Genomic DNA, 24,881 nt, shown 5'->3' with positions numbered 1-24,881 from the left:
AGATCCCTCATGGTAAGCTAATCCAGACGATGAAGATGTATGGGATCCATGGTGACTTGGCCATGGATTCAGAATTTGTTGGCCTGTTGAAGGCAGAGGGTAGTGGTGGAAGGATGTTTTTCTGGCTGGAGGTCCATGATGAGTGATGTTCTGCTGAGACCTCTGCTGTTGGTGATACATACAAAAGACTTAAATGAAAATGTAGATGGGTGGGTTGGTAAGTTTGTAGATGATACAAAGATTGGTGGAGTTGTGGATAGTGTAGAAGATTGTCAAAGGATATTGTGGGATATAGATCAGGTGCAGATATGGGCAAAGAAATGGCAGATGGAGTTTAAGCTGGATAGTATGAGGTGCTGCACTTTGGGAGATAAAATGTTTGGGAACAGTATTCAATTAATGGTCACACCTTAAACAGCATTGGTGGACAGAGGAGTCTTGGGGTTCAAGTCCATAGCTCCCTGAAAGTAGCCAAGCAAGTAGATGGAGTGGTAAGGAAGACATATGACATGCCTGCCTTTAAATCAGGTAATTGAGTACAAGAGTCAGGATGTCATGTTGGGGCTGTAAAAAACTGCTTAAGCTACACTTAGAACATTGTATTCAGTTCTGGTTGCCACGTTACAGGAAGGATGTAGAGGCTTTGGAGAGGGTGCAAAAGAGGTTTAACAGGATGCTGCCTGGATTAGAGGATATCAGCTATAAGGAGAGTCTAGAAAAACTCCAGTTATTTCTCTGGAGCAGCGAAAGCTGAGGGGAGATTTGATACAAGTCTATAAAATAATGAAATGCAAAGATAGGGTTGATGGTCAAAATGTTTTTCCCAGAGTTGAAATGTTTAATACTACGGGGCATGCATTTAAGAAGAAAGGGAGAAGTGACGGACAAGTCTTTATACATAAAGTAATAAGAGTCTGGAATGCGCTGCCAGAGATGGTGGTGGAGGTGGATACAATAGGTGTCATTTAAGGGACTTTCAGATAAGCACAAGGGATGGAGAGATATAGACCAAGGGCAGGCAGAAGGGATTAGTTTAATTTGTCATCATTTTTGGCACAGCATTGTGGGCCAAATGGCTAGTTCTATGTTCTATGTTCTGCAAATTCAATATAAAACTGGAATTGAGAGTCTAATATTGACCATGAATCCATTGTCAATTGTCAATTGTCAGGAAAAGCCCACTTGGTTCATTAATGCCCTTTAGGGAAGGAAACTGCCATCCTTGTCTTGTCTGGCCTACATGTGACTCCAGACCCACAGCAATGCAATTGGCTCTTAACTACCCTCTGGGGCGGGCAATAAATGCTGGCCTAGCCAGTGATGCCCTCATCCTGTGAATGAATGAAAAAAGGATTCCATCACCCCACCCCCACACTCACTGCCAACTGTTTTATATCCCATTCTCGAGAACCCCAGAAATTTCAACTCATTACTTCACATAATTGGTCAATAAAAAGCATTGCTAACAATTGCTGAAAATGCCAAAAATGGGCAAAATGTAGGTCTTATAATTAAATTATTCACTCTATCTGTCGAGGCAATTGTATCCTTAAGGCTGGGTCATTCAAAGTTACTGGCAATAATGCTTTTGGCTGTTATCGTGCATTATTTGGTTTGAAACATGCAAAGATCATGATAAAAGGCACGTGAGAATGGTCCGTTCAGGACTTCCTTTATAAAGTTTGACGCACATGGGCAGTCAACAGATAACAGCTGTTTATGAAATTCTAGTTGCATCAGGAGCCTGAGAATTTCTCCTGAAACAAGTAGCCTCCTGTATCTACATCAAGTCTGGGCAAACATTCCCACAGTGTTTCACATCCGATTAGGAGTTCATTAACTGCAAGTGCCAATATCATCCAAAACATTAGACTAAGAGATAGACTCATAGGATATCTCAAGTCATTAAAATTATTCCTCACACAATTCAAAGATTTTAAAATGTCACGATAGACAATCTCTTTGGAAGATCATTAATGTACTCCCATAGGTTTGGTAATGCTCACAATGACCTCTTCTTCTTATTTAAATTCTATTTATGTTTCAAAATAATGAGTGATAAGCATCACTTCAAACTGAAGACAACTGGCAAGTTGAAATACAAATCTGACATGGACCTGATTAAACCACTTTAAATGAGTTCCACAAAGAGCTGGATAAAACTGGGAGATTTGTTTGAGTAATTGATTTGGATTCACTAGTGGTCTGTATTTCATGAACTGACAAAACTCAGAGGGGATAAAGTTAAAAATCACACAACACCAGGTTATAGTCCAACAGGTTTAATTGGAAGCACTAGCTTTCAGAGCGCTGCTCCTTAATCAGGTGGTTGTCCAATCATCTCCAAATCAGAGGGGATGAGGAATCTTGACTTTGTCAAGGTTTTGTAAATAAAATTTACATCTATATTGCGGCTTTCACAACTTTTACAGCCAAAGAAACATATTTTTGAAATAAAGTGAGTAGTTTAATATGGGAAATTGGCTTGACCTGTCATCTGAAGGGAAAAGACAGTGTAACACCCTTTGGCTGTCAATACTAAACTGCAGTTTTGAGGATGCCTCCATGTTGGTTCATTGAAAATCAAAACAAAGGATAACATCCGAATGGTCATCCCAAAACATGTAACACTTTAGAACACTTTGTCTATTCCTCATCTTAGTAACATATACTGCATAAATAATTATTTATATAATGTTTAACTACAACAGGGTAATGTAGTAGTAAGTCAATGATCCAGCTCTGCTTCTGTCTATATTAAGTCAGGATACTAAAGTGTGAAAAGGCTTTAAGCACAGCACTCATCCATTAGCTCCCAGTGTCGAGCTCCCAGTGTCAAGCTGCCAGTGTCGAACTCCCAGTGTCGAGCTGCCAGTGTCAAGCTGCCAGCGTTGAGCTGCCCGTGTCGTGCTGCCCATGTCGAGTTCCCAGTGTTGAGCTGCCAGTGTCGAGCTCCCAGTGTCAACAAAACAATATAAAAGTGTTTAGTGACGTTCAATGTCCAAATGTGCTCTTTTGTGAGGCAACAAGTCACAGCTGATAATATTGCACAGCAGTGTGAGTTGCAATATTCAATACAGAGGGAAAAGACTGTGAGGAGAAATTGAAAGGTTTGGAATTGCTCTGGAGAAGAAAAGGTGCTCAAATATTTAATGTTCTTAAAGCATTAATTGAGCAGAACCCTGACAATACATGCAGGATTGTCAAAAAGGTAAAAACTGGAACATGGGCTCAATTTAGAAGTTGGTGCATGGAGAATTTAAATTTTACTAGTTATTCCATGAGCAGAATGAAATGTGTGCTTCTGTATCCTAGTGTGGTCTTTATTCCTCTTTACACTCTGGGTGAAAAACTTTCAACTGCTTTCCTATTATACTCTTAACTCTCCTCAATAATTGAATGCATGGATTCCAATTCTAAAATGACCCAGCTAGGATCAATTCAGAATTTGCTGCATGGAACCTCAGTTTGTATGAATTGATCCACTCAGAAACGAATAACACTGGACATCTAAATTCTTGTATGCACTGCCTGTAATTTCAAAACAGTTTTTTGTTTCTCATTTATGAGCTTCCCTGAGTTCAATTCTTTAAAAACTACTACGTTGTTGAACATAGAAAGTGAGGGATGCAGTACAGGAGAAAGTGAGGACTGCAGATGCTTGAGATCAGAGTCGAGAGTGTGGTGCTGGAAAAGCACAGCAGGTCAGGCAGCATCCAAGGAGCAGAGAATCGTTGTTTCGGGCTATAGAGGAAAGGGCTATTTAAGGGCTTATGCCTGAAACGTTAATTCTCGTACTCCTCGGAGGCTGCCTGACCTGCTGTGCGTTTCCAGCACTACACTCTTGACATAGAACAGTACAGCACAGTACAGGCCCTTCAGCTCTCAATGTTGTGCTGACCTTTTATCCTACTCCAAGATCAAACTAACCTATACACCTTTCAATGTACTATCTTCCATGTGCCTATCCAAGGGTTCTTAAATGTCCCTAATGTATCTGACTCCACGACTACCGCTTGCAGTGCATTCCACGCACCCACCACTAAGAGTTAAGAGTTGGAAGATTGCTTCAGCCAGCTATCTATAAAATAGCAATGCTAAACATCAGGTAAAAATCATTATTTCTATCAAACCTAAAATAATTCCAAAAGAACGGGTCTGTGGCTTTGTTAGAAATAAAAGTGCTATCTTGCCAGTCCATGTAAGAGGAAAATGGCTTCATTTGATTGTAGATTCTTTCATACTCAAGTGTTTTTTCAAAGTTTACAGCATTAAATAGCTGATGTTCCTAAATAAGAAATGCATAGAAATGCAATGCTTCAGAGTTTTAGCCTGTCCTTGACCCGACTGGATTGTTTATGCTACAGTAGATTAACATTAACATGGGAATGCTTTTGAATACTTGAACACTACATCTGAAAATAATTACTAAATCTCCTGGGTACGGTTTTGTGGGAAGATTTATCCCATTAAGATAAGATGCACAAACAAGAGTCCGTGCAACAATGATTTAAAAAAAAGACAGTTTATTTTTCACTTTTCTACTACCTTAAAGGCTGATGCACATAGCAAAGTATGGATTCAAAGTGCAGCATAATCAACCAATATCTGCACATCTCTATTGTTTCATCAGCTGTGAATGTTTCCTATCAATTCACCCCTTTGTAACATGTTAGTTAAGCACTAACTGACCGTAAACCAAGGAGATTCCTGGGCCATAAGGCTTGGTACACTTACCAGTGTTTTCATCCTTCCATTGAATCATTCAGGAAGCAGCCACAATGTATTTATTCTGTTTAGCAACTTATCTACTTATCTGAAATCTATGTTTGCACTCAATTGCAAAGGTAATGTGAGCCTCAAGTTGCTGAGGTCAAGTTCCACAGCCACTGGTGACTTTCCCACAATGTCCAAAAATTTACTTTCCAATGGGTCTGTCTAAACAACGAATGTTTCCTGTTCCTCTTGATGTGCTGAGGCATGTGCTTCTTCGTAAGCCTACTTCAAATGTCTTAGCCTTGGACTGCACACTTGACATGGGATGTATTTGTTGAATTTTCTTGCAAGTCCTGTCGTGTTCAAGCTAAAATCTTTTTTCCAATGCTTTTGTTTGCAAGTTTTATATGAATAAAGTATATTTGTGGATGAAATTGCTGAGAAGATTCAGTAGCCTTATAAAGATGCTTGTAGGCATTTGTTAATTATACCTCAATATTCTTGTATTCTAGACGGTAAACATTGTTTTGTGGTGACTCAGTAGGAGAGATTTTCAACTGTTACCAACTCTTGCATGAAAACTGGGCAGCCCTTAAAGGAAAGGTTTATCAGTTACAATTTATAGATAAATTTGTACATGGTCACTAGCACTGTATCAGGCAGAAGGCTGTTGATGTGTGATAATTAGGGAATTGCAGAACTGTTTTATCAGTATATCAATAGAATAAGTATTTATGAGAATATTTGAGGATTATCAGATCAGCCATAATCTCATTGAATTGCAGAGGAGACTCGATGGGGTGAATTATCTTCTTCTCCTCCATCTTATAGGAATATGTGATTTGTCTTCAATCAGGTTTCAGAACTCACACCATTCATCTCAATCAGTCAATCAAATCAAAGGACCCAGTAACCAGGCCGGTGTTGTTAACAGTAAACGTAACTTACCTTAAAATAACACTAAATGATTTAAGTGCTCCTCTGTTAGTTAACTAATTCTCTATACATACCGACCTTATGTTGTAATCTATGACCTGTATCACATCCATGTTCTCTTTTCTCCAGCTTGCTTGTTACAACATTAAAGAAATCGAATACAATCTAAATCTAACACAAAAAGGTGTCATTTTCATAAAACCATGTTGATTCTGTCTGATTATATTATGTTAAAAATCACACAACACCAGGTTATAGTCCAACAGGTTTATTTGGAAGCACTAGCTTTCAGAGTGCAGCTCCTTCATCAAGTGGTCCAAAAGCTAGTGGTTCCAAATAAACCTGTTGGACTATAACCTGGTATTGTGTGATTTTTAACTTTATCCATCCCAGTCCAACACCGGCCCTTTCAAGTCGTGATTGCATTATGACTTTCTAAATGTCCTGCAATAATTTTCTTAGTGATGAACCTGAGCATTTTCCTATAGCAAATGGATCCCTAACTTCAGTGCTGTTCCAAGCTTTCTAGCTCCCTCCTTTCTTAAACAGAGCTGCTACATTTGCAATTTTCCAAACGACTGGGACCTCTCCAGGATCTAGCAGATCTTGAAAGATGACAATGAGTCATTACTACCTCTGCAGCCACTTACTTTAAGACATTCAGATAAAAGACATCAAATCCAGCTGACTTGTCAACCTATGCTTTCAAGAATTTTCCCAGTATCTTTCACTATTAACTGGGATTATTTTAAAATCTTAGCTTCCTTTTAATCTTGATTTTCAACATTAAAATTGCAATTGAGACTCTAGTTACATTATAAAGTACTCCATCCCTAACCCCTTCCACCTTTTCTCTGTTCCACCCCCACCAGTTGATACTGGAAAGAGGCTTACCAATTATTTCAGGTAAACATAAAAAACTGGCTAAATGTAGCCCAGTCATATAGTGGCCTATCAGTGGCCCACCTTCGATGATTAGTAAAGATCACAGTCCTCAACTGTGCTATCAAGTAGCACTTGTTTAGCAATGACCCACTCACTGATGTCCACATTTGGGTTCCAGTGAACCTCTTAGCTCCTAATTTCATTATAGCCTGAGTTCAAACATGGACAAAATAAGGTGAATTTCAGCAGTGAGGTGAGAGTGACTGCCCTTAATATTAAGGCTGCATTTGACCAAATGTAGCATCAAAGAGCTCTCACAAAACTGAAATCACAGGGAATCAATGTGAAATTCTCTACTGTTTGGAGTCATACCTGGCCCATAGGAAGATGGTTGTGGTTTTGGAGATCAGTCATCTCAGCTCCAAGGCATCGCTGCAGGAGACGCTCAGGGTAGTGCCTTAGGCCCAACCACCTGATTAGCACCAAAGAGCTCTCACAAAATTGGAATCACAGGGAATCAATGTGAAATTCTCTACTGTTTGGAGTCAGCCTGGTACATAGGAAGATTCCTGATGAAGGGCTCTGGCCCGAAACATCAATTTTCCTGCTCCTCGGATGCTGCCTGACCTGCTGTGCCTTTCCAGCAACACACTCTCAAGCCCAACCACCTTCAGCTGTTTCATCAATGACTTTCCCTCCATCATAAGGTCATAAATGGAGATTTCGCTAGCAATTATACAGTGTTCAGTATTCATGACTCCTCAGATACTGTCTAAATCCAGAAAAACCAGGACAGCATCCAGGTTTGGGCTGACAAGTGGCAAGTAACAGTCATGCCTCGTTAACTATCAATGGCCATCTCCAATGAAAAAGAATCTAACCACTGCCCCTTGACATTCAATTGCATGTTATCTCTTAGTCCCCATTATCAACATCCTGGGGTTACCATTGAGAAGAAACTGAACTGGACTAACTCTATAAATACTGTGGCTACAAGAGCAGGTTAGAGGCTGAGATTTATGGAGCGAGTAACCCACACCCTGACTCCACTATCCCTAAAGTACAAATCAAGATTGTGACATAATCTGCCCCACTTGCCTGGGTGAATATAGGTCCAATAACACTCAGGAAGCTTGACACCATCCAGGACACAACAGCCTGCTTGATTAGCACAATCCACAAACATCCACCTCCTCCACCAACACTCAGCAGCAGCAGCAGTGTGTAATATCTACAAATGCACTGCAGAAGTTCAGCAAGGAACGTTAGGTAGCACATTCCAGACTAATGACCGCTTCCATAATAAAAGGACCAGGGCAGCACGTACATGGGAACACCACCACCTGCAAGTTCCCCTCCAAGTCACTCACCATCCTCACTTGGAAATATCTTGCTGTTTCTCCAGTGTCGGAGGGTCAAAATCCTGGAATTCCCTCCCCAAGAGCAGTGTGTGTCTACCTACAACCCATGGTCTGCATTGGTTCAACAAGGCAGCAAGAAGGCAACTAGGGAGGGGCAATAAATGCTGGCTGAGCCAGTGATGCCCACATCCAATGGTTCAACAAGAAAAGAATAACTTTGGGCTGCAGGGGTCAAGGTCTGTGAAAGTTACAGTGGACTTGATTGTCAAGATTAATGGTGTAGTATTGCCACTAACACTAAATTTAAGTCTGTCCTGCCAAAATAAAGCCTTTTTTTTCGGGTGCAAGTTAGGTCTTGATTATTAAAACCAATTCTGGGCCTTCATATGGTCTTAGCTGATGCTGCCAGCAGTGCCCCGCGCTCCAGCACCTATTAGTTTACAGCTGCTGTGTGGATATTTTGGAATTTTGAATAATTAATACTATTGAAAGGAGAACTCTTCCTGCCTTACATGTAATATCGAAATTTCTTTCATGAGCTGAATCACCTAGAAAGTCATACAACATGAACTGTTTTGAAAGGCATTCTACAAAACTGTGATATTGATCATGACAAAATACAGCTAGGTGCCATTAACAACATAATAGAACACTCCTTTTCTAATTACCTGCAGAAAAGTGGATTCCCATGTTACAAACCTCATGGGGCTCAGTCAGCATTCTGAAGCACATAGCTCCTCACAGGCGGTGAAATTAAACACATCTTACAATACTTAAAGAAATAACCTAGTGCCTCAATAGTTTTTCATAGTCTCATTTATTTTAATAACTGTCTCATTATTATGAATAGTGGAGCTTTCCAGTGCTAAATTAGAATAATGAGAGCACAAATTAAAATGTCAGTTTGTCAGCTCCAGAGATACATTCAATAGAAATAAAAATAAATCTTTCAGATTAAAGTCCAAAATTTAACTCTCTGTAATCCAGGTGAGATTATATTTGGCTGCTGGACTTTGTGTATTGAAGTGTGCATGAAAATGCCACCTGGGAACTGCTGAGACAGATTGTCTGAATGCAAGAACAATGCAATGAAGGGTTTCAGCCCTCTTGCTCTTCACCAGTTGTATGCAGTCCAGCTGTATTTACTCCCTGCCCATCCCCGGAGTTGGCGCAGTCAAAAAATAAATTGTACCATCATAGCATCTGAAATAGCTTGAAGCCTAATTACAATGTGCAGTACAGGAAACAGGCTTCCTACTGCTGACTGCATCGGATGGACCTTGGAGACACCAGGTTTCATTACAGACGGTGCAGCCCGGAGCCAAGTCTATTGCTTAACAGATGATGAGAAGCAGAGCAGAAAGTATTCAAACAGTGTCATTTTCTTCCTGCTTCTGTGTAGGATGTTCTTAAACCTTACTCAATTTCAGATAGTCTGGTGGCGATAGCACAATATCCTGTGAAAAGAAATAAAAAGCAAAAAAATTTATTATCTTCTTAAATGTGTATGCTTATCTCTTCTGATTTTTCCACTTCAATTATTATCTTAAGCAGGAGTGCAGGAAACGATGAGGCCATATTTAGCAATACATGCGTTGGGCAGGTCCCTGAAATATAATCAAGAGGGTGGGATGGAACTTCCAGGACCAGAGTTGACATGTATTTGTAGAGCATCCGGTGGGTTTCCTGAGCCTTGTAGGTAGTAAAAGAAAGCAGTATTTGGAAGCCAGAATGTTTTATGCAGGAAGTCATTTGGCTTTGAATATGGATATTTTATGAGCTTTAGAGACCAAAAAAGCTCAGTGGCGATGGCGACACAAGTGAGTCATACGTTAGATTTACTTCTCCAGTGATTGCATTGCAGTCTGGTGGGGCTGATACAAAACCTTCACACGGACAATCTAAAATCAGACAGCTTTTATATACTGCAACAATTCTCCAATTGCTTCTCTATAATACAGGTATTGAAACAATGATTCAAATTTGCTTCAGGCATAAGTACCTTTATATGGCCCTCATAATCCTTTCTTCTCAGTCATCTGCTTTAAAAAAAACTCTAATGTCCAGATCAGAAGGTATTGAAAATTACAAACCTCTTGTTGGAAATAGAGATAAGGAAAAGTAGTTGAGAAACCCACTAACACAGGCATGCATGCATTCACTCTGTTTTGAAAGTGCAACACCCTTCAAGTTTGCTGAAACTCCTCCATAGTTGTTTAGGACCCATACTAGAAATATTTAAATACAATGAGTCCTTTTAACAAGTGTTCCAGCCTGTTGTTATCTCAATTAACTCAAGAATAAGTTGTAGATACTAGACAGTGAGGTCTGCAGAGAGAGAGAGGAGGAGAACTTCTTCAAGGTAGGCATCCTTGGAAGAAGAACAGTAGATACTAGACAGCTGGGTGGTAGTAGTAATATCACTGGCCTTGTAATTCAATGCTGCAGGTGAATGCATGAGGTACATGGGTTCAATTCCCACGTCAGCAGCTCATGGAATTTAAATTCAATTATAAATCCGGGATTCAAAGCTCATCTATCATCAATTATCACCTAGTTTTCTAGGAAATCTGGTGTCCTTATTTGATCTGGCCAAGTTACTTCAGAACCACAGCAACATAGTTAATTTTTAAATGCCATCTGAAATCACTGAGCAAGCCATTTAGTTTAAAAAGCAATTATGGGACTAGTTAGCAAATGCTGGCCTTGTCAGCGATGCACAAATCCCATGAAAAATTAAACATGAACATTTAGTTTCTTCGAGTTTGACGTGTCTACATGGTCTAATTGAGCTCCTCGTCCACACCCCTGTCTTAGGGTGTTGACCCCTCAAAGTCATTATTGTGAAGTTTTGGAGTTGGTACTGGCCTACTTAAGGCTGAAGTGACACTGCATCTTCAGTTTCAGTGACTTCCTCTTTCTCTTTTCCTATTAATGATTCAGGACATCATCATAACCTGGAAAGAAGGAAAGGAAAATGTTCAGAAAAGAATGGAAAAGAATCAAACAAGACTAAAGATTGTAGCATTTTTTTAAAAATAGAATGTTTCTTTAATTGCCAGCTTCATGTATTTGTTGAAAGTAGCTATTTTTTTGATTAATGAAACTCCAAAAACTAAGATTTCAAGTTTCCCAGACCAGAATATTGAGAGCTCACTGGTTATAACCTTTAAATTATAGGATGGAGGTAAAGTTTAATGGTGTCTCCTCTTCCTCAGGCCTTTAAACAGCTGAAAAGAAGAGTAAGTTTCTCTCAGTTTTCAACCAATAAAAAGGTTACATCTTCAGATCTTGTTTATGTTACTGTGGTAGACTAGGGCCAGTGATTATCCTCTGCTGCTGTTTGATTCCTATCCTGTTTACTTTGGCTAACCATAGATTATATTCCTCATCCTGATTCAAGTCCAGCCTCGGGCGACTGTCTGTGTGGAGTTTGCAGATTCTCCCCGTGTCTGCGTGGGTTTCCTGCGGGTGTTCCAGTTTCCTCCCACAGTCCAAAAATGTGTAGCTTAGGTGGATTGACCATGGGAATTGCAGGGTCACAGGGATAGGGTGGGGGAGTGGATCTGGGTGGGATGCTCTTCAGAAGGGTGGTGTGAACTTGATGGGCTGAATGGCCTGCTTCCACACTGTGGGGATTCTGTGGTTACGCACCACAATCCAACAGTTACGTTTTGCAGATTTTCAAGAACAATTGAGTGAAAAACCAATTCAACTGTGTTCCATTTTCCATGAATGCCTTTTTCATTACTTCACACTTAGAACTAAAGAGCTGAATTTTACAAGCTGCCTCAGTCCAGACCACGTGCATTTCATAAATTGGGAGCTGAGGTGTGGGGAGCAGGTTAATCCTACCAATGATTCTCACTGCTGTCCCACAGTAAGAAGGCATTGGGGGCAATGTCAATTGCTGTCAGTCAAGGCCTGTGTTCCCCCCCCTCCCCACCCCATCTCAGGAGCAATCCTGCCTTCAGTTGCTGCCAGCCTGTCTAATATCCAGCATTTCTAACCCAACTGCACCAGATTAGCTTTAGATTTAGATTTAGATTTTTAGATTACATTACAGTGTGGAAACAGGCCCTTCGGCCCAACAAGTCCACACCGACCCGCCGAAGCGCAACCCACCCATACCCCTACATTTACCCCTTACCTAACACTACGGGCAATTTAGTATGGCCAATTCACCTGACCTGCACATCTTTGGACTGTGAGAGGAAACCGGAGCACCCGGAGGAAACCCACGCAGACACGGGGAGAATGTGCAAATTCCACACAGTCAGTCGCCTGAGGCGGGAATTGAACCCGGGTCTCTGGCGCTGTGAGGCAGCAGTACTAACCACTGGGCCACCGTGCCGCCCACTAGCTGCCAATGTTGACACTATAAGCATCCCTATCATTGCCAATGAGCCCAGCTAGCTCCAGGATCAGGGGTTTCAGCAGGGGACATGAGTTGGGTGAGGGGGTGAAGGTCCAGCTTTGAGAAACCCTGAGAGGAGGGCTAAACAGGGTAGGAATTACCTTTTCCATAGTCTGCCCAATGGATCCATTGGGAGGTTTCAGCTACACTTTCTTTGCCCAACACCAGCCCAGGGAATACCAGTATAACTGGGATGAGGCCGTTAAGTGGTCATTAATTGATCTTTAATAGACTTGAGGACATACTGGCTGCTAAATACCTCCACAACCCCAGTAAAATTCCAAAAAAGGTCACCCATGTGGATTAATGGGTGACAGGAAGGCCACTTGCTCAACGTTGAAAACTCCTCCTGCCTCAAATCTACCAGTAGAGGAGTATACAGGCCAACCCATTGAATGTTTCAGCCCATTCATGTCAACAAATTTTCAGATTATGTTTGCTCTGAAGACAGAGCTAAAAACAAAATGAGGTCAACTTTGACTCCCAGGTAGGTTTACAAGAATGATACCTGGACTTCAGGAGTTAAGTTATGAGGAGAGATTATACAAATTCACCCTGTTTTCTCTAGAATTTAGAAGGTTAAGGGGTGATCAAAGTCATCAAGTTCTTAGCAGGAATAGACAAGATAGATAAAAATAAACTATTTCCACTGACTAGGAGGTTCTAGAATTAGGAACATAGTCTGAGAATTAGGGCCAGACAGTTCAGGAGAGATATGAAGAAGCACTTCCACACACAAAGGATGATCATGGTTGGGAACTCTCTTCCACAACTGGCAGCGGATGCTGTATCACTTGTTAATTGTAAATCTGAGATTTTGTTTTGTTTAGCTAAGTTATTAAGGGATATGGGCCAACGACAGGTATGTGGAGTTAGAACACAAATTAGTCATGACCTCATTGCACTCACCTGATAAAGGAGCGTCGCTCCGAAAGCTAGTGCTTCCAATTAAACCTGTTGGACTATAATCTGGTGTTGTGTGATTTTTAAATTTGTACACCCCAGTCCAACACCGGCATCTCCAAATCAAGAAATTCAAGAACTTCTCCGTTTAGAATCAGAAAGTCATAGAGATGTACAGCACAGAAACAATCCCTTTAGTCCAACTCAGATATGCTGACCAGATATCCCAAACTAATCTAGTCTGATTTGCCAGCATTTGGCCCATATCCCTCCAAGCCCTTCTCATTCATGTACCTATCCAATTACAACTGTTGTAATTATACCAGCCTCCACCATTTGATCTGGCAGTTTATTTCCATACATGTACCACCCTCTGCATGAAAACGTTGCCCCTTAGGTATCTTTTATCTTTCCCCTCTCACCCTAAACCTATGCTCCTTAGTTTTGGACTCCCACATCCTGGGGAAACGTCCTTGACTATTCACCCTATTCATACCTCTCATTATTTTATAAACTTCTATCAGGTCACCCCTCAGCCTGTGACATTTCAGGGAAACTAGCCCTAGCCTATTCAGCCTCTCCCTGTAGCACAAACCCTCCAACCCGAACAACAACCTTGTAAATTGTTTCTGAACCCTTTCAAGTTCAAGAATTCTCATATATTAGAGTTGATCTTGCTCTGCTGCTGTGACAAACTCATCTGCATTCTGTTCTATTACCCTGATATACTTATGTAAGGGTTGATTTATCTGGTTAGCAAGCAAAGCAATACTTTTCACAGTATCTCGGTACATGTGACAATAATAAATCAAATCAAAAGTATCAATTGGAGTGACAACCACATAATCCATTTGAAATGAATTTGTAAATCAATATTGAGGAAGGGTCGCTCGACTGGAAACATTGACTCTGATCTGTCTCCACAAATGCTGCCAGATCTGCTGAGCTTTTCCAGTAATTTCTGTTTTTTTTAGATTAGATTAGATTAGATTACAGTGTGGAAACAGGCCCTTCGGCCCAACAAGTCCACACCGACCCGCCGAAGCGCAACCCACCCATACCCCTACATTTACCCCTTACCTAACACTACGGGCAATTTAGCATGGCCAATTCACCTGACCCTGCACATCTTTTGGACTGTGGGAGGAAACCGGAGCACCCGGAGGAAACCCACGCAGACACGGGGAGAACGTGCAAACTCCACACAGTCAGTCGCCTGAGGCGGCTCTCATCGACATCATCTGCAGTTCTTTTGGTTTCAATTCACAATGTATTCAGTATCAAGAGATGTTTGAAGACACTGGATACTGAAAAGGCTATGGGCACCAACAACATTCTGACAATAATACTGAATATATGTGCTCCAGAATAAGCTACGCCCATAGCCAAACTGGTCCAGTCCAGTTAAAACATTGGTATCTACCCAACAATGTGGAAGATTGCTCAGGTATGACCAGTATGGCTCAAACTTTGGTGTGAGAGGAACGGGTTCGGATTCATGGGACATTGGCACGAGTACTAGGGAAGGAGGGAGCTGTTCCAATGGGAATAACTCCACCTGAACTCATGCTGGAGAAAGTGAGGACTGCAAATGCTGGAGATCAGAGTTGAGAATGTGGTGCTGGAAAAACACAGCAGGTCAGGCAGCATCTGATCATATACTTATGAAGGACTTCCTGATGAAGGGTTCTTGTCCGAAACGTCGATTCTCCTGCTCCTCAGATGCTGCCTGGCCTGCTGTGCTTTTCCAGCACCACACCCTTGACTCTGAACCAGAGTCCTGGCAAAACACACAAAAAGGGCTGTGGATAAGGCATTAAACTAAATAATGGGGTCGGGGGAGGTGGAGGTTCAGTTGCCTGGAAAGTTAGGGAAACACTTAAAGGAGGGGAGGGATCAGCAGAGGTTATTAAAATTTGTAGAACATGTAATCGGAAAGGGAGAATGGAAAGGGTCAGGATCAAGATAGGTGCTGTTACAATCATAACAGGAAAATATGCAGGTGGACTAGGAAAATCAGGTTGGTAGCAGATCTCAAGAAAATGAAATTGTGGAATATCAACAAGATGTTTTTTTGGAGCAGCTTGTGGTAGAGTCCATTAGGGAACAAGCAGTTCTGGATTTGGAGATGTGTAATGAGGCAGACTTTATTCGAGAACTTAAGGTGAAAGAACCCATAGGGGGCAGTGACCACAATATGATAGAATTCACTTTGCAGTTTGAGAGGAAGAAGCTGTAATCAGCTGTAATGGTGTCATGATTGAGTAAAGGTAACTACAAAGACATGAGGGAGGAGCTGGCCGGAATTAATTGGAAGGTGAGCCGAGCAGGGAAGACAGTGCAACAGTAATGGCGGGTGTTTCTGGGGGTAATTCAGGAGGTACCAGTAGAAATTCATCCCAAAGAAGAAGAAACATACTGAGGGCAGGAAAAGGCAATGGTGGCTGATGAGGGAAATCAGGAATAACAAAAAAGTCAAAAGGACAAGTATACAATATGGCAAAGATTAATGGGAGCCAAAGGATTGAGAAACTTTTAAAATCCAGAAGAGAATAAATAGAAAACCAATAATGGGGGAAAAGGTAATATGAGAGTAAGCTAGCTAGTAATATGAAAGAAGATTGCCAGAGGTTTTTTGAAATAGCTAAAAGGTAAGAGAGAGGTAAGACTGGACATTGGACCACTGGAAAATGAGATTGCAGAAGTCGTAATGGGGAGCAAAGAAATGATAGAGGAACTGAATATTTGCTTTGCATGAGCTTTCACAGTGGAAGACACCAGCAGCATTCCAGAACTTCGAGAGAGTCAGGGGGCAGAGGTGAGGGGAGTGTCCATTATTAAGGTGAAAGTGCTGAAACGTCTGAAGGTGAATAAATCACTCAGACTTGATAGACTTCACCCCAGAATTCTAAAGGAGATAGCTGTGGAGATTGTAGAGGCATTGGTAGTGATCTTTCATGAATCACTGACGTCAGGGAGGGTTCCAGAGATTTAGAAAATTGCTAACATAACACCTTGTTTAAGAAGGGAGAGAGGCACAAGGCAGGAAAATGTAATCCAATTAGCTCAACCTCAGTCATTGGTAAGATTTTAATGTCCATTATTAAGGATGAGATTGCGGATTACTTGGAAGTGTTTGGTAAAATAGGGCTGAGTCCACATAGCTTCATCAAGGGGAGGTAATAAGCGAAAGAGACAAAGGAAAGCCAATGGATGTGTCCTATTTGGATTTTCAAAAAGCTTTTGATAAGGTGCCACACAGTAGGCTGCAAAACAAGACAAGAGCTATGGTGTGAAGGACAAGGATTGACTGACTAGCAGAACATAGACAGTAAGGATAAAGGGATCTTCATTGGATGATAGCTGATGACAACTTCCACAGGGGTTCATATTGGGACCACAACTATTCACATTATTTACTAACAATCAGGATGAAAGAACTGAGAGCTTTGTTGCTAAGTTTGCAGATGACCGAAGGACAGGTAGAGAGACAGGTCATGCTGAGGAAGCAGGCAGGCTGCAGAAAGACCATGACAGGCTAGGAGAGTGGGCAGAAAATTGGCAGATTGAATACATGTGGAAAGTGTGAGGTTATGAATAATGGAAGAATAATGGTATAGATTATTTTCCAAATGGAGGGATCTCAAAATCTGAAGCATAAAGGAACTTGGGAGTCCTGGTTCAGGATTCTGTTAAGGTTAATATGCAACTTCAGTTGGCAGTTATGAAGGCAAATGCAATTTTACCATTCATTTCTAGAGGACCAGAAAACAAGAGCAGGAATATACTGCTGAGGCTGTATAAGGCTCTGTGTCAGACCACATTTGGAATATGTGAGCAGACTGGGCTCTGTATCCAAGGAAGGTTAGGAGAAAGTGAGGACTGCAGATGCTGGAGATCAGAGCTGAAAAATGTGTTGCTGGAAAAGTGCAGCAGGTCAGGCAGCATCCAAGGAGCAGGAGAATCGACGTTTCGGGCTTATGCCCGAAACGTCGATTCTCCTGATCTAAGGAAGGTTATGCTGGCATTGCAGGGAATCCAGAGAAGATTTACAAGAATGACCCTGCAGATGAAGGGCTTGTCATATGAGGAGCAGTTGTAGACTGTGGGCCTGTACGTGATACAGTTTAGAAGGATGAGGAGGCAATCTAATTGAAACATAGAGAATATTGAGAGGCCTGGATAGAGTGGAGATGGAAACGGTGTTTCCACTAGTAGGAGAGACTATGACCCAAGGTCACAGCCACAGATTGGAGTTACTTACATTTAGAACAGAGATATGAAGGCATTTCTTCAGCCAGAGATTGGTGAATCTTTCTAATTCATTGTTGCAGTGGGCTGTGGAGGCCACATCATTGAGTGTATTTAGGATAATGACAGTCAGGTACTTGATTGGTAAGGGAATCAAGAGGTAGGGGAGAAAGCAGGAGAATAGGGTTAAGAAACATAGCAGCTATGATCATAAAGTGTCGTAGACAGATGAGCCAAATCTCCTAATTCCGTTCTGGCAGATGAGAGGCGAATTTATAGATGCTGGTATAGGTTAATGGTAGAGAAAATTACTTTAAACTAAATTATGAGTGTAGGAAGGCTCAAAACATAAACTAGAGCACAGGTTCCAACTCGTAAAAAGGAAATTTATGAATCTTCTACAGAATGAGTAATCAATACTGGCATAGTGGAGACAAAACTCCGGAATATCGTAAGAAACAAATGGATGCCATTATGATGGAACTGATCATTGTTGATGGATGAACCTTCTATTTAACTTACTGCTGAATTTCCACAAAGGCCCAGTCTCTCTCTACAACGTGTGTGGGTGAAGCTCTGAGGGAAACATGAGGGCAGGATATCTTCTGAGGTAAATCAGGTCCTTGTAATCTTGTAACATCCCGCTGTTCTCCAGGTATGAACATATTCCAATGAAAAGTTCTTTTTGCTGGTTAAAACTAAATGAGACATAATTTCAGTTCGGAGGCTATGACACGAAAAAAATGCCACTTACTTAGTTTACAAAGACAATCCCTCAGGACATGTTCCATGAACCTGCCTGACTGCTTTGTTTCAATTAACACCATTTGTTTTTTATTAACTTGAAATTAAAGGCACACATGATAAAGCATGCTTTACTTGAAGCTTAGTTTTTGCTTCACCAGAAACTTAATTTTCTTAAAATAACTTCCCATGAATATCATTAGAAATCTCTGATATGTCTTATAGAAGCATTGACCTGTCTTTGTAAAACAAACAATTAAATCTACTCAATAGCACTAAATGCATACATGTATATATACACACACAATTACTGGCTACCCCAAAGCACTTTACAGCTAATTAAGTGCTTTTTTAGTCATTGTTGTAATTTTTTATTCCTTTATTCGTTCATGAGATGTGGATCTTGCTGGCTACAAAGCCCTAATTGCTCTGGAGAAACAGTGGGCTGTGTTCTTGAATGCTATAGTTCTTGGGATATAGAGATATCCACAATACCTTTAGAAGTGGATCCACAATTTTGACCAATGACAGGGAAGGAACAGTGGTGAAATTGGGGAGATGTGTGACTTAGAGGTGAACTTGCAGGTATGTGATGTTTCCACACATCTGCTGTTCTTGTCCTTCTCAATGAGTAGACATTGAGAGTTTGGGAGGTGTGATCGAAGGATCTTGCTGAGTCACTACAGGTACTGCTTATAGATTGCCCACATTGCTGTCATTGTGTGTTGGTGTTTAAGGAAGTGAACATTGCACAATCTGGACTGGTACCATTCAAAATCAAGCTGCTTTGTCTTGGATGCTGTCAAGGTCCTTGAGTATTGTTAGAGTTGCACTCATTGAAAAAAATGGGGAATATTCCATCACTTTCACAACTTGCACCGTGTAGTTGGTGGACAGGTTTTGGAGATTTTGAGGGGAGTTCCCCTCTTCAGGTTCCTAGCTTGTGGCCTGCTATTATAGCCACTGTGTTTATATGGCTAGACCAGTTCAGTTTCTGGTCAGTGGTAACACACGCAGATTGTTGATAGTGGGACTATTATCATTGAATGTCAGGGGGTGAAGGCTAGATTCTCCCCTGTTGAAGATGATCATTGCCAGGCACTTGTGTGGTGCAAATGTTACTTGTTGCTTGTCAGCCCAAATCTAGATATTGCCCCTATGAGAAATATTATCACTGGAGAAATGTGCAGAATTACTGGAAGGTAGGATAGCTACCAGACACTGGTCTAAAGTTAACATAGTACAACTGTTGAAGGCAAAATTACAATTTTTCACAAACTCAGGGGTGCAACATGAAAAAAGCAGTTAATTCATTAATGTCTAGTACATACCTTCACTTTTATATCGACAAGCATATACCAGAATCAGAATCTGGAATGAAAAGAGTTAATTAGAGGAAGCTCTGTATAAATAAGTTAATGCAGCCCCATATGTAAAAACTTGAAAAAGGTAATAACAAAGGCAAATGTCATCATACTTCAAGTTGAGTCCTTAGGGGAAAAAAGAGAGGCCTTGTTCCCTAAACTGACGAGAGTGTGGTTCTGGATTTCAAATACCTTTCCGGGAAATAAGTACAGACCCGGCACCAGCTAGTCTCACTGAACAATAAGTGACGGATTCAGGGATGTAATAACTTTAAAAGTGGTTAACTCCTTAGGACAGCCCCTCCTTTTTGTTTCGAACCAGATGTTTGAGTAAAAAGACGAACTTTACACTTACATATTAGGTTCCCTGCTGCTTTTGTAACGAATGAACAGGAAATTTGTGCACATGAAGGGATGATGGTTTATAACAGTGACAAGGGAATGGATTTGAATACAATTTATTATGAATTCACTGAAACAGTGCAGTCAATGCAAAGGGATTATTAACAAAAATAGTTGTATGCTGAAACACTCATAGATCGAGCCTCCTCAATGAAGAGAACAGATTAAGGTGACAAAAGGATACAAATCTGAAATACCCTGTATTATCTCGTCTGTTTTTCGTTCAGATATTAGACAAAGTATTGAATGTTTCCAGCACTTTCTGTTTTAGTTTCCAATTCAGAACAATTGCAGTGCTTAACTTTGTGTTTACTTACGCACTATGTTGCATTGCATGATTTTTTAGTAGTTCTGCATCTGGTGAAGAGCCAGAGAAGATCAAAGTACATCAGCCTAATTTTGTGTAAATTACTGATCAGGCCATACTTATAAAATGGTGTTCATTTCTGGAAATTCGAACTACAAATGAGAAATTTGAGAAGGTTCAGGATCTTAAAGATTGGGGCTGTTTAGGCAGAGAGAAACACAGGATTAAACATGATTTGGATTTTTAAAATTCAATAATGTAACTCCCAAGTCATCTCCTCTGCCCTGAAGCTCTTCAACCACTACCTGAAACAGACTCGCTCCACCCTCCTCTCTGACCAATCACCTTCCTCCCCACCTCCATCCACCTATTGTACTCTTGGCTACCTTCTCCCCGGCCCCACCCCCTCCCATTTATCTCTCCATCCCAGAAGCTCCCTGCCTCATTCCTGATGAAGGGCTTTTGCCTGAAATGATTTTCCTGCTTTTTGGATGCTGCCTGACCTGCTGTGCTTTTCCAGCACCACTCTGATCTAGACTCTTATCTCCAGCATCTGGAGTCTTCACTTTTGCCTGGATGCTGTTGGCTGTTAACTCACTGCTCAGAGCAAAGAATTGCAAATCACCCTCGGAGTACCTTTTCTACCCTCCATCCACTACCATTCTCAGGAGTCTGTTGGAATGCTCCCCACTTGTCTGAATGGGTACTGATCCAATAACATGCAAGAAGCTTGCACCATTCAGAACAAAGCTTATTGCTTGATTGACATCAAATCTACAAGCATCTACTCCCTCCATCACTGATGCTCAGTAGCAGCAGTGTGTACATCTACACAATGCACTGGAAACATTCACCAAGGCTACTTAGACTCCAGCTTCCAAACCCATGACCACTACCACCTAGAAGGACAATGGCAGAAAATACATCAGAACACCACAACTTGCAGGATCTACTCACCATCCTGACTTGGAAATATACCATGATGTGGACATGCCAGTGTTGAACTGGGATGGAGATAGTCAGAAGTCACATGGCACCAGCTTATAGTCCAACAGGTTTATTTGAAATCACAAGCTTTCAGAATGCTGCTCCAAAGTGATGAAGGAACAACACTCCAAAAGTTTGTGACTTCAAATAAACCTGTTGGATTATAACCTGGAGTCATGTGACTTCAGACTTTGAAAATATATCATCATTCCTTCAGGGTCGCTGGGTCAAAATTCTGGAATCTCATGTTAACAGTGTTTTATGTTGTCTCTAGACCAAACACCATCACCTTCTTAAAGACAACTAAGGACTGACAATAAATCCTGGCCCTGCCACCCATATCTTAGAAATGAATAATTAAATTAAAAACTTCATTTTCAGCTTTCTGGCTGGACCTTACTTCTCACCCTCTTCCTGATTGGAATGGTTATGTGAATTGCTTTTCTCTGAGAGCTGCCCCAGACAGCCATTTCATGCAGTTGCATGATCCCTTTGTCTAGTATGTTCTCAAACTCATCAATATCTTCCAAGGTATGAATGTTTTCACTGTTTTTCCTCCTCATTCAACCTGTTTCTCTGCTCTCCTTTAACATTTTCTTTCTTTATTCTGCCTATCTTTTCCATCTCTGGAGCGGTGATGGCCAAGTGAATTATCACAAAACTATTAATCCAGAGACCCAGATAATGGAGACCTGGGCTTGAAACCCACCACAGCAGATGGTGGAATTTGAATTCCATCAAGAATCTGACATTAGGAATCTAAGATGACCATGAATTGATTGTTGGGGGAAAACCCATCACTAATATCCTTTAGGGAAGGAAACTGCCATCCTTGGAGAAAGTGAGGACGGCAGATGCTGGAGATCAGAGTTGAGAGTGTGAGGTACTGGAAAAGCTGAGCAGGTCAGACAGAATCTGAGGTGCAAGAGACTATATCTCTACCCCCTCAGCTCACAAGCCTCATTCCTGATGAAGCCCCTTGCTCGATTCTCCTGCTCCTTCGATGCTGCCTGACCTGCTGTGCTTCTCCAGCACCACACTCTCGAAACTGCCATCCTTACCTGGTCTGGCTACATGTGACTCCAGAGCCACAGCAGTGGTGTGGTAGATTCTTTACTGCCCTCAATTAGCGATGGACAATAAATGCGGTCCACCTGTGATTCCCTCATTCTGTGAATGAATAAAAAAAAAGCTTGATCCATATGTGGAATATTTCTTTCTCTCCATATTCTCACCTGATCATCCACAGCTTCCTGCCTACCTTTCTCTCTGTCTGATGTTCTTTCTTCCCTTGCTGTTTCACTACTACTGCCTATCTCATGATCTACAACAACCACAATCACTCCCTTTTAAGCAGTGCAGACTAGAACTTACCACTCACAATAGAGAAAGTAAAGCAGAAAGTGCTGGAGAAACTCAGCATGTCTGGCGGAGAGAGAAACAGAGTTAATGTTTTGAGTCCAATATGGCTTTTTCATAGAACCCCAGAGTCATGTCAAAAAGTTGACTCTATTTTTCCATCCACAGATACTACCAGACCTGCTGAGTATTTTTTCAGCATTGTTTCTATTTCAGCTCTCCAGCATTCACAGGGTTTTGCTTTCTCACTCGATATTGACCCCTGTTGATGCAGCATGGTTAGTGCTAGCTAATCAGTGGGATTATTGAATTAAATAAGTGGCAAGAGGTTAATGTGATGTTTGCATTGCAATTAACAGATGCTGTTAAATAGTATATCACAATTCCGGCACACATTTCCAAACGTAATTAAATTTAGCTCCCACAAGTCTGGTGTTACCCCAACTAATTTGACCCATTATTTAAATCACCAAGAGAAAGAGAATGATTGGTTGTGGGCACCTTGTGAGGAACCCTTCTTGGACTGGATGAGGAATGGAGACCCACCATAACAGCACCCGCTGCTGTAGGAGAGAGGAACAGGAGAAAGGGCAGGGTGAATTAGTAGGTGTCCAGTCATGGATCCATGACAAATCTATGTGTGCTCTCCCCAGGGCTGAAGCCATTCTGTAATGTGGCACTGTGTGCCAGCCAATTTAGTCCACATCTTCAGCGTAAATGGGTGTGAGGTACTGCTGCACGAAAATGGCATCGAATCAGCACTTGAATGCTGAATGTGCAGCTTTCTGACTTAGCACCTCCAGACAATTTTAAATTACAGCAATCAGTAATTCGAACCAAAATGCTGTGCTAAATCCAGACTTTCAGACAGGCAATGTCTATGAGCTTGACACAACATCCATTTCATGCCTGCATTCACCCTTTGGCCAAAATAATCTTCTTAGCAAGCAGTATTTGTAAACAATATCACTAGGCGTGGAAGACAGACAGGATTTGTTCCCTTTAAGCTGTATCATCTTTCGCATAAGCAATTGACAATGCATCAGACTCATTATGGAAGTGAGGTTTGAAGTCTGGGTCAGTCTGAGTCGTAGGTAATGCCACATTTCTTGATGAACTGGTGAACTATTAAAATGATCTAATCGGGTCCTCATGGTATGTCTTCCTTTTTATGCACACCAAGGAAATACTTAGTAATGCCACCACAAAAATGCAGGAGGATAATGAGAAACCTGCAGCAGAAACCTGCTGACAGTCCAGGAATGCATTCCCACAGAACTGTTCTTGCTCCAGTAAGGTTCTGTTTAGTCTGCAAGGAATTATTCTTTTCTGTCTTTTTGTCTCTATATTTTGCCAATGACTAAAACCAGCAAGAAGATATAATTAAAGGATTTGTGTGCTTGAGTACTTCTAAATTGTACCCTGGATCATCTGTAGATTAACAGTTAGGCACGTGAGAGCCCGACAGCTGAGAAAGCAATAATCTTAGTAACAGTGCAAATAACAGAACAATACTTTCTAGGGAGACTGACAAACACATTCTTAGAGCCAAGGATGGGTGGGAGGAGTTGAACATCGTGCCAGCTTTCCCACATGTTTTCTGTAGCTTTGATAGAAACTGTTGAAAAATTGGATTTTTGGAAGGCGAGGAAAATAACTCACATCTCCCCAGCTACCTACCTCCCCGCCACCCCAACCACCATGAAAATTCACTGGCAGTGTGCTGGAGTCCTGGAGTGAAATCAAATGGTGTTGAAATGGTTTCTATGCCTTTTTTCTCTTGAGACACACGCTAACTGAAACAGAGATGGGGTTTAGGTTTCAGGGGGCTGAGGAACTTTTAAATTGGATTACCTGGCTATGACCTCAGACTTCCAAGAAACAAAGCCCTGCTTTCATTTGTGAAGAAAACAGTAGAAAATTGGGAAGGATAAAGAGGATGGACACTTGGATTGCAGCCTGTGGCCAGAACATGCAATGGTCAAAACCTAAGAGAGCAAATGAAAGTAGAGGCTCTAAACGAAGCTCTGTCTGGGAGCCAGTTACAAAGAATGAGACAAAAAAAGAACTTCATGCTCTGACTGTGCACACTAAAGAGCTAGGCGAGTTTTACCAGAGCCACCTTTCCTGTCAACATAGGGTGTTATTAAATATTTGGATGAAGATGCTTGTACATTATCAGCACTATCATGGTCCAAGTGATAGGTGTTCCACAAAAGGAAAACTTGCTAATGATAATCATACTTGTG

The 24,881-nt window shown here is 41.3% G+C and overlaps 2 long non-coding RNA genes across 2 annotated transcripts in view; one reads left to right on the top strand and one right to left on the bottom strand.

Annotated features, from left to right (window-relative positions):
• The window catches only part of LOC122547689 (uncharacterized), a 68,021-nt gene extending 56,801 nt beyond the window's left edge, over positions 1-11,220 (top strand). Inside the window, exon 4 of the long non-coding RNA XR_006311067.2 lies at positions 10,842-11,220. This is a non-coding gene — a long non-coding RNA (uncharacterized LOC122547689). The remainder of the gene's footprint in view (positions 1-10,841) is intronic.
• Positions 8,706-19,785, bottom strand: LOC122547680 (uncharacterized). Its single transcript, XR_015754104.1, has 5 exons — positions 19,691-19,785; positions 19,545-19,584; positions 17,992-18,167; positions 9,901-10,855; positions 8,706-9,355 (listed from the first exon to the last, which is right to left on the bottom strand). It is a non-coding gene; the product is annotated as an uncharacterized LOC122547680 (long non-coding RNA).
• Between the last annotated feature and the right edge of the window lie 5,096 nt (positions 19,786-24,881).

The sequence above is a fragment of the Chiloscyllium plagiosum genome, unplaced genomic scaffold, assembly GCF_037043375.1.
Source record: "Chiloscyllium plagiosum isolate Xiang-an unplaced genomic scaffold, Cpla_swu_hap1 HiC_scaffold_3, whole genome shotgun sequence".
NCBI classification, from domain to species: Eukaryota; Metazoa; Chordata; class Chondrichthyes; order Orectolobiformes; family Hemiscylliidae; genus Chiloscyllium; species Chiloscyllium plagiosum.
The sequence above is the reverse complement of the archived record's forward strand: the minus strand, read 5'-3'. Positions and strand labels throughout refer to the sequence as shown.